We start from the raw sequence: 20718 nt of genomic DNA on the forward strand, positions 1-20718 counted from the left end.
TCAATAATATCAGGAACAATTTAATTAAAAAGAAGAAAAAAGTCACTAAGTGGGCACTGCAACTCCTCAAGGTAGGAGGTCAAATGCTGCCTTGCAGTGCCACAGTGTTTTTTGTTCCTCCACTTGGTGGCCCGCACATCCGTTCCAATTCAGGGTCCACAAAATTGTGCTTGTGGTTTACCCTTGCGTGTTCGTAGCCGGCCTTTTCCAATTCATCACTCTTATAGGCCCTCCAGCAGTCACCATAGATCCTGGGGCAACATTTACTGTAATGGCAGTCATTAGTGTTGTGGGATCTCAACGGCTTTCAGGAAGCAGGCCCCCAACTCCCTGCAGATGCCACCGAACACCCACTGCTGTGGCAACATCCTCCCCACGGAATATCATTTTTTGATGCTGCAAAAATGCCAACGCCTCCTCCTCTGATGTCAGCACAGTAAAGCATGACATCTACTGACCTGTTGCCATGCTGCTGTATTCAGTAAACGCAGAAACACTGGGAGCACTCTGGGTAGCATCCATGACTGACACTGTTTTACCTCAGAGTGAGGGACCAGGAGCACTTAAGCAAGTTCTGACTGACTACACTATTTACTTAGCTTAAGTGTATTCACAAAACATAGTTACGCTACTTTAAATGCATACATTAGTACTATATGCATAGAAAGTAGTGGCATCACACGGCACTAAAACGTACCCTTTTTTTCTCTTTCTTGTGCAGTTCCAAATTTTGTCTGTGGTAGCACACCCCTAACAAATATCCTAGAAAGCTATTATTAGCATATGATGGTCAGAACAGGGGGCCTTTTGTTTTTATACAATGAAACATTGCTGTTCTTGTGCGATTGTTCCACACACAGTAACTAGGTCTTGGAAGGCACCGCTGCGCTTGCCACGGAATACATGTAAAGTAATCAGCGTCCGCTCGCCACGCTTCGGGGTCGGTGGCGCGCTGTGCGCGCCACACTATATATATCTATCATTACGCTGTACTGCGCCATGAAAACATCACACTCTATGGGGCATGTCTCATACTGGACTGTATATTGTACAACAACTAAAATTACAGGTTTTTATGGCCTAGCTGTTCGACACCATTATACCGTTAGCAGCAATACTGCTTCGATCCACAGTGGGGTACAATTTATTTTTAAAACATACTACTTTGGTTTTTTTTTTTTAAATCAATAGTTATTTGGTGCTTTGCAAATTCCTTTTACACAAAAATATGAACAATGGCAGGCTACTATGTACACTATACAGTTATTGTTGTTACACACTGTAATTTACAAAGAACGGTGTTTTTTTTGCACGAGTAGATTTCCCACTTCAGGTAAAAGTCCTTACAGTATTTAAGGAGCTGTCTATGATTACGCTGTACTGCGCCATGAAAACAGCGCACTCAGACACAGACCGACACCTCAGATAAAAGATGTTGATTGGAGTTTGCCTTCCTGTTGTTGCCCTGCTATTGGTCGACCATAATTCAAATGCACCTATAAGTATTTGGGTGGGAAGGTTTTCCTTTGTTTGTGCCAGCATACAGTAAATTCAGTTACAGACGCCAATACTGTTAAACTATCCAATTTGTATTCCTTTTGCACAAAAAAAAATTAAGAATGGCAGGCTGCCATGTACAGATAGTTATTGTGGTTACAGACTGAAAGTTACAAAGAATGTTTTTTTTTTTTTTTCCGCACAAGTAGATTTCCCACTACAGGTAAAAGTCCTTACTTTAGTGAAAGAGTACTTGGATAGGATTTGCAGAAGCAGATTTGTCCATGGTAGATTTTGCTAATGCTGGACAACTTTCACATGTTACAGTATTTAAGGAGCTGTCTAAAATTACGTTGTACTGCTTCATGAAAAAAGCGCATTCTACAGGGCATGTCTCATACTGGACAGTATATTGGAGCAACTAAAATCACAGTTTTGCACACAAAGCAGTGTTTTTTTCTGCAGTGTTTTAAGTTGATAAAGATACTGTATTTAGTATGCGCTATTCACATGATATTGTTCCCAGTCTACAGTAGGCACTGCAATATACTGTAGTGTACTGTAGTAGAGTTTGAAAGTCAATGCATGCTTCTGCACCTTCCCCCACAATCACTCATAAGTATTCATTCCCCTTCAGCCCACTGTTTTCTGTATACAGTATGTCAGTATGTCTGTAGCAAAACACATTAGTGAGTGAAGAACTACTGTAAATGCTGCGAAATGACTATGTTCACCCTATTGGGTGTTTGTCCCTATATTGTGTAACTTAATCCGGGACCGCAATCACAGACAAAGCAGTGTCAATTTCTGCAGTGTTTTAAGTTGATAAAGATACTGTATTTACTGTAGTACATTTAAAAATGTTGATTTTAGTAGCTCCATTGGTGTACAATATACAGTCCAATATGAGACATGCCCCGTAGAGTGCGCTGTTTTCATAGCACAGTACAGCATAATGATAGAAAGCTCCTTAAATCATGTACCATGTGAAAGTTATCCAGCATTATTAAAGGTTAGCATGGATTTCATGTCTATACAGTAGCGATCTGTACCAACGACATGTATAACCGAACAGATTTGCTCCTGCAAATTTAATCCAAGTACTCTTTCCCTAAAGTTAGGACTTTTACCTGAAGTGGGAAATCTACTCGTGCGAAAAAGGCAAAAGGAATTTGCAAAGCACCAAATAACTTTATTGATAAAAAAAAACAAAAAAGTAGTGCGCTGAAAAAAAAAAAATTGTACCCCACTGTGGATCGAACCAGTATTGCTGCTAACAGTATAACGGTCTCTGACTGCTAGGCTACAGCAACCTTTGATTTTAGTTCCTCCATTGGTGTAAATATACAGTCCAGTATGAGAGTGTGCTGTTTTCATGGCGCAGTACAGCCTAATGATAGACAGCTCCTTAAATAATGTACAAGTTATCCAGCATTAGTAAAGGTTAGCATGAATTCCATGTTTATACAGTAGCAATCTATACCAACAACATGTATAACTGAACAGATCTGCTTCTAAGCAAGTACCTGAGTCGGGACATTCAGCTTGCAGCAGGTCTCCGGCGTCCGGGGTGCAGACGCTGCGGCCCAGTCATCGGAGGGGATCGCAGTTACAAACTAGGTGGCCGGAGGAGAACACAGCGCTGCTGAAAGAGCAGCCTACTGAGGCCAAGTCGGGACGTGCTATTGGAGACACATAACAGCCTGCTGTGGCCGAGTCGGGAGTACGGCGCATCACAGGGTCAGGTGAGAGCTGACCTGAGCAGTGGCTGAGGCGGCCTGTATACTATTGTGGACACGCATCTGGCAGACACTCCATATGGAGTGAAAGCAGGGTGACTTTCTGGTTCCTATTGCTGAAGTCAAAAGCCTCCCACTAGGCTTCTTCACAGGGGGCTGCGCCCTGCCCCTTTTACAAGCTGGCGAATTCCGCCTTGCCCGTTTTCGGACGCCCTGCACAGTTAATAGCCGCACTGAGAATTAACTTTCCTACCCGGCCGTGGCTGCAGCAAAAGTCTCCACCCACTGACATTGTGTGTGTGTGCGGCTGCTGAGCAGTGGTGGCGTGTGGACCCTCCCCTGCAGTCTCTGTAGCCTGCGCTCCATAGCTATGCCGCAAATCATGCCTCCTTCCCCCTGCTGCGCTGACACCTGGTCACCAGGCTCTTTCAGGTGCCTGCCCACCCCGCCCAGAGTATACAGTATATCACAGCGGCAGCTCCTGATTGACAGGCAGACCACGAACAGGGCAGTTGCGATATTTAAAATAGTCATGGACCTGCTCTGGTGTCTGATACAGTGGCACCACCAGAGCAGCATGATCTCTTCGAGTCTGCCCGGCTCCAGCTGCCTGATCAGTGTGTGACGTTACCACAGCTAGTTTAGTATAGGTAGTCCATTTTGTGCTACCATAATAAGATAAATATATCTATCTATCTAAATAGATCTCGCATCATGTTGCCCTTTAAAATTTAAATGTGCCTTCCTGACTGAAAAATGTGCCCTCACGATTGAAAAAAATGTGCCCTCCCCGTGGTCAGCACCCTGCCTTAAAAAATTTCTAGAGTGAACACTAAATATGTACAGGGGCTTTTAATAATATTTTAGACCCGCTATTGGATAGATGGAGAAGTGGTTCTGCCACAGTCTTGTGGTAGCACCTCTTTTTCTAATTTCATATAAGACCTAGGCTGGGCGGACATCTGGCGGGAGCGAAACCCAAAGGCCTTGCAATTCTCTTGTTTTTCTTTATCGTATCAAACTTTCTCCAGAATTGATGTAATACTGGCATCTCGGTCCTTTATTCCCTCTGTTAGGAATATAGATTATAAATCCCGGGACATATCCGATCATTCACCTATAATCATGGAATTTTCGGATATGCTAGAAAGGGGTCAGAGGTTTTGGAAACTAAACCCGTCATGGTTATATTATATAGGACAAGATGATGATAATATATATAAACTCAGGCGTGAATTCTGGGAAATCAATTGAGTCGGCAAAGGCCGCTATGGAATGGGATGCGTTTAAAGCCTACATGCGAGGGGTAAAGGATAAATAATGTGATGGAGGATAAATGTTTCGAGTTAGAGTCTAAATATTTATTAAATAAATCTGAAATAGCAAAACCGAATTGGCAAGAAGCCCAAAAAACTTGGCTGGCTGCAATTCAGGACAAAAACACAAAATTGATGATCCATCGATCCTGTAAGGCCTATCAAACAGCCGATAAAACAGGGTGCTATCTTGCATATTTGGCAAAAGCTGAAGCCCCCTCCTCTTGTATAGGCCCAATTAGAGACATACAAGGCCAACTGATATTTGACACGCCGCAGTTGGGGAAAATGTTTTGCGATTATTTTAAAGAACTGTACTCCGACGAGCTTATTATTACCTCAGAGGAGATACAGTTCCAGATAGACAAGATCAATCTACCTAATCTCTCTCAAACTGACAGCCAAGAGCTTAAAAAAAAATTAGACATTAATGAAGTCTGTCAGGCCATAAAAGAGCTCCCGGGAAGTAAAGCCCCCGGGTTGGACGGGATCCCAGTAGAGGTTCTTAAGAAACATATAGATGTAATTGCCCCCCTATTCCATGCTACCCTAACTCGCTGCTTTGAGGAAGGTGAGATCCCTGCGTCAATAGTTGAGGCCAAGATCGTAGTTCTTCTAAAACAGGGGAAGGATGCAAGTCATTTAGATTCATATCGGCCCATATCCCTACTATCAAATGAGGCTAAAATCCTTGCAAAAATTTTGGCAAATAGATTTAAAAAATATATCCTCAAAATTGTGCATTCCAATCAGTCAGGCTTTATGCCCGGCAAATCTACATCGGCCAATTTGTGTAGGTTATATACACACCTGCAGCTACCCCTGGAACCTGAAAGTCAACCAGTAGTAGTATCTTTGGATGCTACGAAAGCGTTCAACGTTGTGGAGTGGCCATATCTATGGGCTACCGTAAAGGCGTTTGGACTAGGTACAAATTTTATCAAATGGGTACAATTACTATCTAAATTCCCCACCGCCAGGGTGTTCTTGAATGGGTGGACATCACCCGCTTTCAGGCTTTCTAGTGGTACTAGGCAGGGGTGCCCCCATTCCATTTTATTTGCACTCGCATGTATGCTAAGAACCCACATTGATGTTAGAGGACTGCGAATGGCTCAAGAGACAGACGTGGTCTCTTTATACGCAGACAATGTATTAATATATATTTTCGACTACAGGGCTTCACTCCCTATTGTCATTAAACTGATTTCCGATTTTGGAAAGGTCTCCAGTGTTAAAATCAACTGGAATAAATCATACATCTTGTATTTGGGTACCACGCCGCTCCAGTCACTGCCACCTCCACTTCCATTAGCCTGGGCAACAAAATTCAAATACAAATACCTCCCAATTCTGAGTAAATTGGATACGAAATTTAAATCATGGAGTAAACTGCCATTGACAGTCACGGGTGGATTAATTTAATTAAAATGGTGGTGTTTCCACAGCTGTTGTACATAATCCAGCAATCCTCAATTTTTCTCCCCAAAACGCTATTTAGGAAATTTAATAGTAAACTTTCGTCCTTCATTTTGCATAACACCCGCCCAAAGGTCCAGTTAAATAAATTAACGATGAATAGGGGGGCAGGGGGAATGGGGCTTTCAGATTTTCGTTTATACTATATTTCTGCCCAAATGTCCCAACTACGCCCATGGTTGTCACACCAGGGGGCTGAGTCGACGAGACTGAGACCTCTGGTGGGGACCTGGACCGGGGAGGTTGGAGAGGACCCTTGCGCATGGACTGCGCGACAGTGCACCCGGAGCCAGTAAGTAGTCAGAGGTAAAATACAACCGAGTTTATTTGGTAGATGGTTGTAGTATAACAGACAGTAAAGTATGCAGGAATAAAGACACAGTTCATGCAGATTGCAATACTTTACAGATGTGGTGATAAATGGTATCGATGGTGGAACATCGGATCCGGATAACTGATGTGGAAACTGTGGGTCCGGAATGACGGACGGAAGGCTTGGAAGCTTGACTGTGGGTCCGGAGTGACGGACGGAAGCTTGAGCTGGAGATCCGGAATATCGGACTACAGGTGATGTGGGAACATCGATGGTTGGTGGTGATGCTGGAGCATCGAAGGACCAGAGTCCCGGAGCTAGGCTTGGTCGCTGGGCTGAAGAGGCAGGATCACAGGCGATGGAATAACCTGGACTTCACAGGAGATGGAATAACCTGGAATACACTGCAGCATGGGAGACAACACCAGCAGGAAATACACTTGCACGGAGACAAGGACAGCTGACCATACACTGGAGACAACTGAAGCACTAGCAAAGGTTCTGAGAGCTCCCAGCATACTTATACCCACTGCGTGGCCAGGATTGGCCGGGCAGGTATGACTGGGAGATCAGAACCTTCAGGATTGGACAGTACAGACATGTGACTGGGAAGAACATGGCAGCCCCCATGTCTGCTATGGCGGGAAAGTGTGTTTGTGCACACCATGCTGGATACTGGGAGCAATGGCGGTGGACGGATGGATTGCCGTGCACTGAGTACTGTCACTGGGGACAAGGAGAGCGGTGCGCCGCGCAGCCGCGGACTCAGCAGCGCTGAGCAGACTGGAGGATGGCAGCGGTGATGGCGCACGGCAGACAGAACGCCGGCAGGGATGACGTCTGGACCGCAAGCTGAACCTGCGGAGGCACTTAGCCGGTAAGAAAGTCTGTTTGACAGCTCGGATCGTGACAATGGTTAATAGATGAAGAGAATAGCGATTTGGCACTGGCGGTGGTTTCATTGGCTGCACCACGCTGCCATCCAAAAAATAGAATACTGCAATCATGCATCCACATGCTAGACCCACCATTAGCGAGGCAAGCCATTAAAATCTGGCAGGAGGCTGATAAAATGATGAACATACAAGGTATAGACCCATTGCACCCATTGCACATACAAGGTATAGACCCATTGCATACAAGGTATAGACCAGATGACCCCTTGACATTCAAGGAATTAATAACAATTCAAGTTAAAGAAGTCTGGAATAGCTATTCCATCATAACTCTCGGCCAAATATCCTCCTCTGGTCATCTAAAAACCTTTGCGGAATTGAAGGCTAAATTTGGTCTTCCCAAATCATACTTCTACCGGTACCTACAGCTGAAGGCGGCTATGGTGGCTCAGTTCCAGGGGGGCTCTCCGGTCCTCTGTGAATCTCCAATTAAAACAATAATAAGGTCTGGTGGGAAAAAAAAATTGGTCAGTAGAATTTATAAACTATTTGATCGGGATAAGGGTAACGACAGTATGGAAGCCCTGAGGAATAAGTGGGGGCAGGACGTTGGGACGATAGAGGAGGAGGATTGGCGATTTGCAGTCTCTAATATTGCACATGCTACTAGTGCCCTGAGGGTACAAAAGGTCCAATTCTTCATATTACATAGAGTATATACAAGTATGACATACTTGTATGTCAGTAACCCGTTTGGTAAAATTTAACGGACGGGCGTCCGTACTATGCCCGAAGTGTAATTTGAGTTTGGTCACGTTCTTCCATCTTTTATGGCAGTGTCAAAATGTGACTGCATTCTGGGCGGAGGTTATCCAAACGCTAGTTGACTCGGGCATCCCCAGAGCAGTACTGACCGCAAGAGGCTGCCTTTTAAACATTATGGAAGTGAGGCAGCTCGAACCTGGTGACCGGCAATATATTACTAACCTATGTTCTTTAGCTAAAGTAATAAATCGCCAGAAGCTGGATGGCGAAGAGTGGCCCGAATCCAGCTTGCTGGTAACCACTAGTAAGCTACACATTCAAGCACGAAAAACACCTTTATATCAGTAGAAATAAGATGAATAAACATCATAAAATCTGGCATCGGTGGATCTTTCCCAATACACTAGTATAAAATTTTAGTTAAGATAAGAGAGCAATGGTCACAATATCATATAAGACGCGACAGTATCACGATAAAGCTCAGCCGAATTTAGCGAGCGAGTATATGGGATAATCAATGTACCTGCACAATGCACTTTATTACACAGTAATTAAATATATACAAAGTATAAAAGTAAAAAAAAAGGAATAAGATTTATTAGTTTGCACCCAGTAAGTAGCAATTAGCAAATCACACTTTATTATATATTGATGAAATAGTTGAAAAGAAAGAATATAACGTTTTTGCACGTTGCACTTTATTTTACATTACCAAAATGATATCTATAAAATATAAATAAAATATATTATATACACTTAATAATGGAAATCTTGTCTAGATAAGTGGTACAGAATACCCTGGTAAATATAGGTGATAACGGTACCTTTGACGAGAAATTAGTAAAATGCCCATATGGGGAGGGGGATTTACAAAGGGTTATGTATAAACTAGGTGATTCATCGCGCCCTACGGGCGCTCTTCACGCCGTCGTAAGGGGCTGCTCCCCCCTAATTTGTGAACATTTGTATATGAGAAAGATGCTTAGAATTGTATGAAAGATGCCTGTATTGCAACTTGAGTTATAGGTGAAATGTGTTAAATAGAGAGCATATGATGAGGAAGGGGGTGTGTATTGTTTTGTTTAATTAAAAAGCGGTTACAGAGTAAGATGTACATTGATAGTGTGGATAGTACAGTGAAATTTGTGGGTGGGGGGGGGCTTACGGTTCAGGAGAGCAGGAAGCTGGGTAGTGATAGGGGTGTGTGAGTATACGGGGACTAAAGAGGGGCTTAGGGGTGCCGTGAATTGCGGGAGGGGCGCAGGGGGTGCCATGAATCAAGGGAGGGAGGGGGCGCAGCTGTCCGCGAATCGCGGGAGAGGGCGGGGGTCCGCAAAGCGTGGGAGGGGGCGTGAATTGCGTGAGGGGGGGTTGCGAGTTGCGCGAGGGGGGGGGCGAATTGCGCGGGGGGTCCGTGAATTGCGGGAGGGGGGGCACGGGTGGCGCGATGAATCACCTAGTTGGTTATATATTCTTGTAGAAGGATGGTAGGATGTTGCTGTCATTCAGAATGCATTTACATAAACAGTAATAGTAGCAGTAAAAGGTCTGACTTAGAACACCTACAGTAAAACAGAACAGGTGTTATATATTATACAAAGAATTGGTTGATGATGTCTAGGTTGACGTGCACATAGTTGTCACTGGAAAAAAATTGCTACAAGAAAAAATCAACACAGAAAGGTCAACACATGTAAATGTTGACATAAGTGTGGCTCTTCATTGTTGTCCATGTCGACACATGAGAATAAATATGAAAACATTAAAAAAAAGAAAAATAAATCTTCAAAAACTCATGTCAACCTTTTTCATTGTCGACCATAGCCGTGTCAGTGTTTTGCATGTGCCATTTAATCCTGGGGTTGCCTTGAATCGCGCACAGGGGGGAGGAGGTGAGGGGTGTCCGCGAATCACGGGAGGAGGGGTCGTGGGTGGATGCCGTGAATTGCGGGAGGGGGGGGTCGCGGGGAGAGTGTGGGTGCCGCAAATCGTGGGAGGGGGGTTGCGGGAGCGGGGGGTTGCCGCAATGACAGGAGGGGGGGTCAGGGGGGGGGAATCACGGTAGGGGGGGTCACGGGGGGTGGGGGAGTACCGCGAACTGCGGGAGGGGGGGCCGGGGGGTTGGCGCGAATCGTGGAAGGAGGGGTCGCGGGGGGCCGTGAATCGCAGGAGGGGGGGTGTCACCGGGTGGGGGTGCAAATCACGGGAGTCGCGTGGGGTGCCACGAATTGCGGGGGTGTGTCCTGCGAATCGCGGGAGGGGGGTCACGGGGGGGTACCGCGAATCGCCACAAGAAAAAATCAACACATGTAAATGTTGACATAAGTGTGGCACTTCATTGGTGTCCATGTCGACACATGAGAATGAATATGAAAACATTGAAAAAGTGAAAAATAAATCTTGTCAACCTTTTTCATTGTCGACCATAGCCATGTCAGTGTTTTGCATGTGCCATTTAATCGTGGGGATGCCGTGAATGGGGGGGGGGGGGGGGAGGTGCATACCCAACATGACCCTCTCCAGGAGGGACACATTGCTCTGTTTCTGGACTTTCTTCTTAATTTATGCATTACCATCACCTGTGCTTAACCACCTTTCTTATCAATTACCCAGTTTAAAACAGGTGATGACAATCATAAATTAAGATGGAAGTCCAGAAACATAGCATTCTGTCCCTCCTGGAGAGGGTCATGTTGGGAGGTATGGAGGTGTGGGGCGCTCACCTGGTGTGTAGCTGTGTCTTTGCTGTGTAACATGGAGAGGCAGAGGGTGTCTGGCACTGTCTGTGGGCTCACTGGGCTGGTTCTCTGTCATGTGAGTCAGAGGCTCCACCCAGCGTTATAGCTCCAGACACACTTTGAGTGACAGATGTAGCCAAATATATAAGAGATATGAATTGTGTATGTATGTTATGTATTGTGATACAGGTTGAGTATCCCTTATCCGAAATGCTCTGGACCACAAGCATTCCGGATAAGGGAATATTCCGGTTTTTGGAATACTTTTTTTTAGCCATTCTTACCTGCCCCTGGTGGGTCCCCGATGGTCCCTCTGCGTCCATGGAGTCCTCCGGCGTCCACGGCAGGCCACCAGCACCGTCTCCAGCGGTCCCAGGAGTGCTTTGCGCAAGTTCCCAGGCGCGCCGGTGACGTCACCAGCGCGCGCGCTCGCGCAAAGCACTCCTGGGACCGCTGGAGACGCCGGAGAGGATGCTGAAGGCCTGCTATGGACGCCGGAGGACTTGGTAAGTATTAAAAGAGGGTTAGGGGAAAAAAATAAAAAATTTTGAATTATTCCAAAAAACCACGGTTTTTGGAATAATTCAGATACGGGATGCCCGGATACGGGATACCCGACCTGTATTACCATATCCGTATGTTCCAACTGCGATTTATCTGTTAAATGTGAATTTTTTTTTTTTATAAAGAATAAATATAAAAAATATATATATATATCTGCATGTACATACTCTCTATAACAACCTTATGTTTTCCTATGCAGCTACTACAGCCGCCGCTGGGAACACAGATCATCTACTGCAACCCTCAATACTACTACAGCACACACACCAGAAGGTACCTAATACATTCCACAGACCCTTACTCTGTTACCCCTGCACATACTACAATGCATACACTCAAATCAACGCATTTCAATTCCATTTCAAACACACCATCAAAACACACCACTACATACACTTACTACCAATGCACACGCACCTCATCCACACAAACACTACACCCACAAGCCTCCCTATCCAATACATAATACAACTTCACTCACATACTAAACACACATATACATCCCTCTCCCAGACGAAACATGCACCACTCACTACAACTCCTACACTACGTATACCACAAAACCTTTATTTCTATTCATACTTTTGTAAATAGCGTATATTTATTCTACAACAATTTAATAACTATATTGCAACATTCACATCAGTCCCTGCCACAGTGGACCTTACACTCTAAATATCCACTCAATCATTATAACAAACACACAATCCTAACTACCACTCCGACACAAAACCAAATAACAACATCACGCCCTACAACTGCCCAATACACGCACACATCACTACACACACTCACACAAATGGCCACAATATACACCAACACATACACCATCACTGCTACTCATACTGTCATGCACAGCACACCTGCATCTACTCAGCTCCTAATACCCCTGTACCCACACTACACAACACAGCACCTTCACATCACGCATCCATACAAAAAACACACATCACGCATCCATTTACATCATTTACCACAATTACCATCACTTTGTTGCTGCATCCCCCACCACACACAAATATTCTATCTAACCCACATACAAACCACTCAACAAACTACACACTACCAAATACAATTACACTCCACAATACACCAATAACAGCCTAACACACACATCACACACTTGCATCACACCTTCACATTGGCAACAACACTACAAACACAAGTTTACAATCTACAACTACTCACCATACACCTATACAAACACACACACTAATGTGGAGTACTCTCTCCACCCACACCCAAACACCATTGTCCTACTACATATCTGGGCATCTACATTCTCTATATAACAATGTTATGTCTACTTACACAGCCACTACAGGCGCCAATACAACCACAGAATATAATACGCTGCACAACACAAACCACACAAGGTAAGTAATATATTCCACATACCCTTAGTGTTTTACCCTGCACATACTACACTAAATACACTCAAATATCCTCACTTCCTTGATAGTTAACGGTGTCATGTCTAAACATAATATCATTTACAAATCCACACCCATGCATCTCCATGTCCGCATTCTCTTACCACAGTACCTACAGTCATAGCTACAACACCACAAATAACTACACACACACACACACACACACAATAACACTACTAACAACACTTCCTCACCCCCTACACCACTCTACTTAACATTTCTACTGCACACTTACTCCCTACACAGCCTTATATCAAACACACTGTTAACACATATACTTTAAAGCAAACATACCCCACACAACACATCAACAGCCAAACACGTACACTATACTGAAACACCCCCAAAATACACACAACACTATGCCATCTAGCTACACCACCAATACATACACCATACCAACATATTAACCATAAACACACAACCACCACACACACAAACACACAACACTACTTGCCTCACATATTGTAAACACAACCCACACCTTACAATAACACTGCCACGTCTGCCAACAAACATCCTAAACTCGACTATGCCACACCTTAAATCCTTACTCAACATACACAACTCACACACAATCACAATAATCCAACTATAACACCTTCCCCACATACACACCTATCCCATACACACGCGCACACTCATGCCTCCAACAATCACTACTCAAAAAAACAACCACATGTGCCACTCACCACTACTTCAACTGTACCTCCCTTAACCCCTGCACCCTACAACCTAATTGTAATAAACAAAAATCACTACACACAAACTTACAATTAACTATCACATATGCAATACACATGCACCTCACACTACTACACCCAACACATCCCCACATATATTCACAACGCCTACAGTATACTTACAAATTTCACAATCCCACACACCCCACTAACACACCAACAACACTTCTGCTTATGCCATTACATTACAGACACCAAACTTACACCCACCCCTCACCCCCACATATACCACACCTTCACTTCAAAAATTGACCACCATTCACATACACCTATTTTTACAATACACTGATACTTTTTAATGTCATAGATAACTATGGACTCCCAAGAAGATTCCCTATTAAGAAAACGAAGAAAAAATGCAGAACGCCAAGCAAGATGGTTAGCAAAACAAAGTCAAGAGTCCCTAAACAAAATTAAAGCTGCAAAAGCAAATTCAATGAAACGTCGACGTGCACAAGAAACAGAACAAAAAAGTCAAATGCATCGTATTGTAAATGCACAAGCACCGCAACGCAGAGTGCAACGCCGAAGAGAGGAACAAGCCGTAGTTCCAAAACGAAGCAACAATGCAGAACGCAAAGCAAGATGGTTAGCAAAACAAAGTCAAGAGTCCCTAAACAAAATTAGAGCTGCAAATGCAAATTCAATGAAACTTCGTCGTGCACAAAAAACAGTACAACAAAGTCAAGTGCGTTGTATTGTAAATGCACAAGCACCACAACGCAGAGTGCAACGCCAAAGAGGGGAACAAGCCGTAGTTCCAAAGGCCGTGGATAACGAGTGTCAGCGACCCACACCTACAGAACAAACAACGCTACATGTCCAACTACCTCAATTTACCAATGTACAATCTCCTACCTACCTACCACCTACCTACCTAATCACCTACCTACCTACTTACACGCCTGTCTTGGGATATACAATACAAACCTCCCCCCCTGGCTTCTGAGGCCCGAAAGGAAAATCCAGCTTACACCCCAAAAAATCTTTTTCCTAGCTGAGAGACTACAATAGCCATAGCAGCTAAATCAACGTGGGTAGTGGTAAGACCCCCTATGGGGAACTCTTTATACCACCTATCATACTGTTTATTTGAATGCGCATATAAAACTTTTGCTGTGGAGAGTAATAGGTCCTACAATTACGATACATATCTATCCACAGAGTGACAGTATATCTTCTATTCATACTCAAGTGATACATTGTTAAACTATAGCAGCTAGATCTATTGTGGTAGCGGTAAGACTCTTTTTGAAGGATTCTTACACCATCAACATTATCTGCTTATTTGGATGTGTATGAAAAACCTTTTTTCACAGAAAATAAATGGCTCTATAACCAGGGCATATTTTCACTTACTGAGTGACATTGTGTTTGATGAATATACTCAAGTGATTAATTGATCTTGTACAATCAATTAGACATATATTGCCTCCACCTTTAAAAACTCATTTCCAGATACACAAGAGACAACACACATCGCTCATCGCCCATCAATGCTAAAAGGTGTCACGGCCTGGACTTGCTGTGTTACCGGCACTGACCTGGGTGCACCAGTGGAGGGCGCAGGGAATCGGAAGCTGGGAGGCTTGAGATATCTGGAGCTCATGCACGGAGGGATGGATGATGAGGATTGGCTGAAACCTAAAGCAGAGGCGCGGGGTCTAAGCCGACTGCGGTGTTCACCAGTGACCCCCGTAAGGGAATATGGACTAAGCTGCAACTGCCGACCAGGTCGCTCTCTGCCCAGGTTCCTCTGTGACTTTGGCAGGGTTTGATACTCTGGAGACTGGTAGAGCAAAGATGTTATGGAGTACTTAAACCATCGATGGTGATCGATGGCACTGAATGGTTGGTAGCAACTCAGAGGTCACAGAGGAATGTGGATAGCAAGGTGTACACGGTATAGGGGCCTGAGTACTGTGGGATGCGGCCTGGGAGCCGGTCGATGGTATTCGATGGTGCGGCCTGGGAGCCGGAGGAGAGTACTTGTGATGTGGCCTGGAAGCCGAAGGAAACTCGATGATGCGGCCTGGAAGCCGGAGAAGACTCAATGGGGATCAATGGTGATCACTGGGGATGGCTGGAGCGGCCTGGGAGCCGAGAGGTGACGGGCATGGGAACCCACTGGTATCCGGATGCTGAGCAGGTAACCTGGGCTGCACACAGAGAGCTGGATCACACGGCAGATGGAACTCGTGGAAGCTTCTGGCAGGAGTAGAATAACCAGGAACGTTGAGGATGTAAGCCGGTAACAGCGGACAGTTACAGTACAAGGCCGCCTTAACAGCCATTCGTGAAGAATTCAGTCCCATCATGTCTGCCGGAAAATTAACTCAACAGTGGTTAGTCGATTCATATCTTCAAGTTGAAGCTAATAGATTAAACTACATTCGAGTCAATTAAACCCGTTTACGAGCAGAACAGTATCAAGGACTTGCTGATCACCTTGCACACAAAGCTGAAAATTGTGAAATGCACCCTGGTGTTGCTGTTATTTTGCAATCAACATTTGATGGATCACCAAGACATATGCGAGAGCGTTGCTGTGATGCAATGTCTTTTTGGTAAGTGGGGCGCACCAGATGTTTTTGTAACCTTCACTGCTAATCCAACTTGGAATGAAATAAAAGCCAATTTACGAGCCGCGAACACACTACAGATTGATCAGATTTAGTAGCACGTGTTTTTCAAATTAAACTACATTCTATTATTAATGATATAACAAACCATGGTGTTTTTGGCAAGGGTAAAGCTTTCGTATATACTATTGAGTTCCAAAAAAGGGGTCTACCACACGCACACATACTTATTACACTGCAAGCAGAAGACAAAATTACCACCAGCATAAAAATCAATTAAAAGGGGTTTCTGGGAAGGGAAGTGACGGAATCCCTGATTTGGCGGTGTCGAGACCTGGAGTTCAGGTCAACAAGTCTTCAGCTTTCCCAATATGTCAACCATACGACCGACGCAAGTCGGTCAGGGTGGGGCGCTCATCTGGCAGATCTCCCAGTACTAGGAAGATGGTCGAGAGAGGAGAGTTGTCTAACTTGGAATGTAAGAGAGGCAACTGCAGTGTGGAGAGCAATCTATTATTTCAAGGATCTGTTAAAAAAAAAAACATTTGTTGGGGCTCAAATCTTTTCTACAGCTCCAGGCGGAGTTTAATCTAGCCCAGACACACTTCTTCTGCTATCTGCAGCTAAGAAGTGCATTAGAAGAACATTTCCCAAATATCCCTCCTTCATTCCCCCGATTTAAAATTATTTTGAAATCCAGTAATAAGTAAAAACTAACCTCAAGGCTTTATAGAAACATAGGTAAAAAGAAATACAATGACGGGTTAACGGCGTAGAAGGAGAAGTGGGAGGTGCATGTGGGTACATTGAGTGAGGAGGACTGGATGGCGGCAAAATCGTCCGTGGCTAAAGCCACAAATACACTCCGCGTCCAACAGACGCAACTGTATATACTCCATAGATCATATTTACCCGCCACAACATTATCAAAATTTGCTGGTAGACCCTCTGCAATCTGCCCAAAGTGTGGTCTCCTTCCTGGAACTTTTATACATTTATTATGGGACTGTCAGCTGGTGGCAGACTTTTGGGATAGAGTCAAACAAACAATCATCGATACAGGGTTCGCCAACGAGATTCTAACAGCCAAGGGCTGTATGCTAGGCATTGTTGGAAATGGTATCTCGGGCTGTGAAAGAACATATATAAATAGTCTCTGCTCATTGGCGAAAGTAATAGTGGGAAGAGCATGGATGTATAACAAGGCTCCGGATTTTAAAGGTAGGAAGCTGCTAGTCAATTATATTTTTAGACAAGAAAAATCTCTATACACCGGTAGAAAAAAACAAAACAACATTTGAAGGTCTTCTCAGTCAATATTTCAGTGGTGGCACACCTGAATCATTTCGTGGGTACCAAGAGCAGTTCCATTATGAGAGTAATGAAACAGATAATACCGTGAGCAGAGAAGAATCTGAAGTCCCTCTCAGCAATGTACGTTCCGGGCAAAGAGAACGAAATAGCAGTTTATCTGAGCAGGAAAGATATTCTGCCTGGAGAATGGGCACTGAACCCTGTTTCCTCCAACTCCATTGATAGGCCGTGCCCTCAAGAAGATACAGGAGGACAGGGCAATAGTTATAGCAAACCTTCCTTTTTGGCCCAGGAGGCCTTGGTTCCCGATGATTCTGAAGCTGGTGGTGGAAGAACCTATGATTTTGCCAGTAAGACCAGACCTGTTAGTACAGGGTCCATTATATCACTCCAATCCAGGGATATTTGGTCTCAGGGCCTGGAAGTTGAAAGGAGACACCTGAGGCAAACCGGTGTATCAGATCAAGTACTTTAAGTGTTACTTAAATCTAAAAGGAAGTATCCTCAATGGCTTATTATAGAACTTGGCGTAAATTCTTGTTATGGAATGGAGTCTCTACTACAATGTCAAAGGTTCCTACTGCTCAAGTACTTCAATTTCTCTATGAAGGCTTTCAAATGGGTCTTGATGTTTCTACTATAAAATGTCAAATAGCAGCTCTTAGTGTCTTCTTGGACCGAAAATTAGCCAAAGAAGATTTGGTAGTCAGATTCTGTAGGGCTATTAAAAAAATTCGACCGGCAAGGAAATCTATGGTGGCACCATGGGACCTCAATGTGTTTCTGAATGGACTGATGTGAACACCCTTTGAACCGTTGTCTCTAGCAGAGCTGAAGTTTCTTTCATGGAAAGTTCTATTCCTGGTTGCGATAACTTCTGCCAGAAGAATTAGAGAAATTCAAGCCCTATGGGCAGACGAGCCTTACTTGATCTGTTTCCCCATTAGTTTTGTTAAGAACACACCCAGACTTCTTACCTAAGGCGTCTACAGACCTGATATCTATTAACCCAAAGGAATTCTTCCCCTGAACCTTCTAATAGGGGTATGTCAATTAAATGAAATGAAATGAAATTTTTGAAGTTAAATAATGTTGGCCACGGATTAAATGATCTAATTAAATATTTTCAGACCTAAATATCTTTGCTATCCGCGGATCTACACCCACATCCTATCACCCAGTCTATTTTGGCTTAAACCCTACATCTGGGTATGTAGTCTGGCCTAAATGCCAGCCCCCCTCCCTTTTTATCCTCCTCTTGCTTGCTCTTCATGTTGTTTTGCCATCATTTGTAATCTATGGTTATTTTAATGATTTTAGATTTTACCCTGTACGAATTCTAAAAGTTGATCAAATCATATACTTGAAAATCATTCTGGTATGTATCTTAAACTAAAAGATATACTTGCCATATGGATATTGATATGATGAAATTCAATACTGAAAGTACACCCTTTATTTTCCTTTCTGTACCATTTCTAGTTTTACCCCTGATGAAGTCGTTCTGAACCAAACGTCTACAAAGAGTGAAAAATATTTTTTTCAGAAGAAGAGCAAGCAATTCAGTTCGATGAGGAGGATTACTACTGTTATCTTAACGTTCTAGAGAAATTAGCTGTTAAAGAGGTCAAAGGATGGTATGACATCATGACCATTGAGAAATATATAGAAGTAGGACGTGTACCTCGAGGTCTAAGGATCCAAAAAACACCTACCTTAGGTGGAGGTAGTGAAGCGTTCATGAACAACTGGAATGCCATCCTGGACGAATGCTCAAGGAAACTGATTTCCTTGAACATTTCTGAAAGGAAGGAGGAAGTCTCAAAAATTGAAGATGAGATTAACAAGATAGAAAAAGCTCTAGAGAAATTCGAAAACAGTGAAGAACTAAAAAGGGACATCATTGACCTGCAACAAAAAGTTGAGAATTTGGAGAATGAGGTCATTTCAAAAAAACAGAAAAAGTTCCTAAGGGACAGAAATGACTATATTAGTGGACAAGTCCACAATTGGAACAATCAAGAAAGACGAACTGAGTATAATAGTAATGCCAATCAACGTTTCGACCGTAGACAATATAATACAAGACCAAGGTGGAACGAAGATCAAAAACAGAACCAACTTGATCAAGACCGGTATAGAGGTGACAGGGCTGACCAAAGGCAAAACAGAGATTACTCTCCAAAATTCAAGTATGAGAGAAGACAAATGGGTTCTTACAATAACAACAACTTCCGTAATAGGATCCCATCCTATCAAGGCAGACCAAGAAACAGATACCCGTCGTTTAAGAACAGATACGATACCCTGAGATCACCATCCCCAGGAATACATAACACCAATCCGTCTCATCATTTTTTAGAATTAAAGAAAGACAACGCACGTTCTTTCATCCACAGGAGAGAAGAATTACACACTCGGCTAGATTCCCCTCAAGGGAGGAAACGAAGCCTCCGTGGAGAAAACGAGGTAGAAGAGGAGGAAGAACTAAGCCCAAAACGAAGCCGAGGACCGACACAACCACAAGGAGCTCAGAGACAGGGGTTGTTAACCTCAGTGAGAGGGAACTACAGCCTTCTCAAGTCTCGTTATTAGAAAAAGGGTTGAAGTTTGCTCCAGACTCACATTTGAACAAGTTTGATCTGTTCATAGATCTAAACAAATTTACGAGAAATCTGACGCTGCAACGACATTTTTTAAAGAACCCTGTAACTCCAGCTATCACCTCCACTGAAGTCCCGACTGTGTCTGTAAAATCCAAGTACTACCCGGTTGAATCACGCGGTAGCTACATTGATGTGTTCTATGATTCCGTTAATGAAGATTTTAAAAAGATCAAAGAAACTGATTTAAGATATAAGAGCAACCTCAATCCTCAGGAAATACGTGCCATGAAAGATCTAAAAAAGAACGAAGAATTGGTTATAAAAAGTGCTGACAAAGGGGGAGCAGTAGTTCTCCAATCAAGAGATGCATATATTTCAGAAGCTAATCGTATCCTATATGACGGGGTGACCTATGAAGAGCTGGTTGAAGATCCCACTGAAAAATTCCAAGAAGAACTCTATGTACTACTTAGAGGAGCCCTTAATGATCAAACTATTAATAAGAAAGAATTTGAATATCTGTCCCCAAAATTTCCAAGAACTCCTTTGTTCTATCATTTACCCAAAATACATAAAGGTAAACACCCGCCTCCAGGAAGACCAATTGTAGCAGGCATTGATTCTGTCTCTTCTAACCTTTCACATTTCGTAGATTTAAAGTTACAACCGTATGTCCTGAAGAATCGATCACATCTTAAAGATTCTACCAGCGTTCTATTGAAATTAAAGGATA

At 43.5% G+C, this 20718-nt stretch overlaps 1 protein-coding gene and 1 long non-coding RNA gene across 6 annotated transcripts in view; both read left to right on the forward strand.

Moving 5' to 3' along the window:
• The window catches only part of LOC146007513 (uncharacterized), a 218458-nt gene that overhangs the window by 22568 nt on the left and 175172 nt on the right, over positions 1–20718 (forward strand). The gene's annotated exons all lie outside the window — the stretch shown is intronic.
• LOC146007532 (uncharacterized) lies at positions 2535–13854 on the forward strand. The gene is made up of 3 exons (XR_014444347.1): positions 2535–7221; positions 11507–11580; positions 13791–13854. It is a non-coding gene; the product is annotated as an uncharacterized LOC146007532 (long non-coding RNA).

Source organism: Crinia signifera, chromosome 6 (assembly GCF_055691185.1).
Source record: "Crinia signifera chromosome 6, ASM5569118v1, whole genome shotgun sequence".
Classification (NCBI taxonomy): domain Eukaryota; kingdom Metazoa; phylum Chordata; class Amphibia; order Anura; family Myobatrachidae; genus Crinia; species Crinia signifera.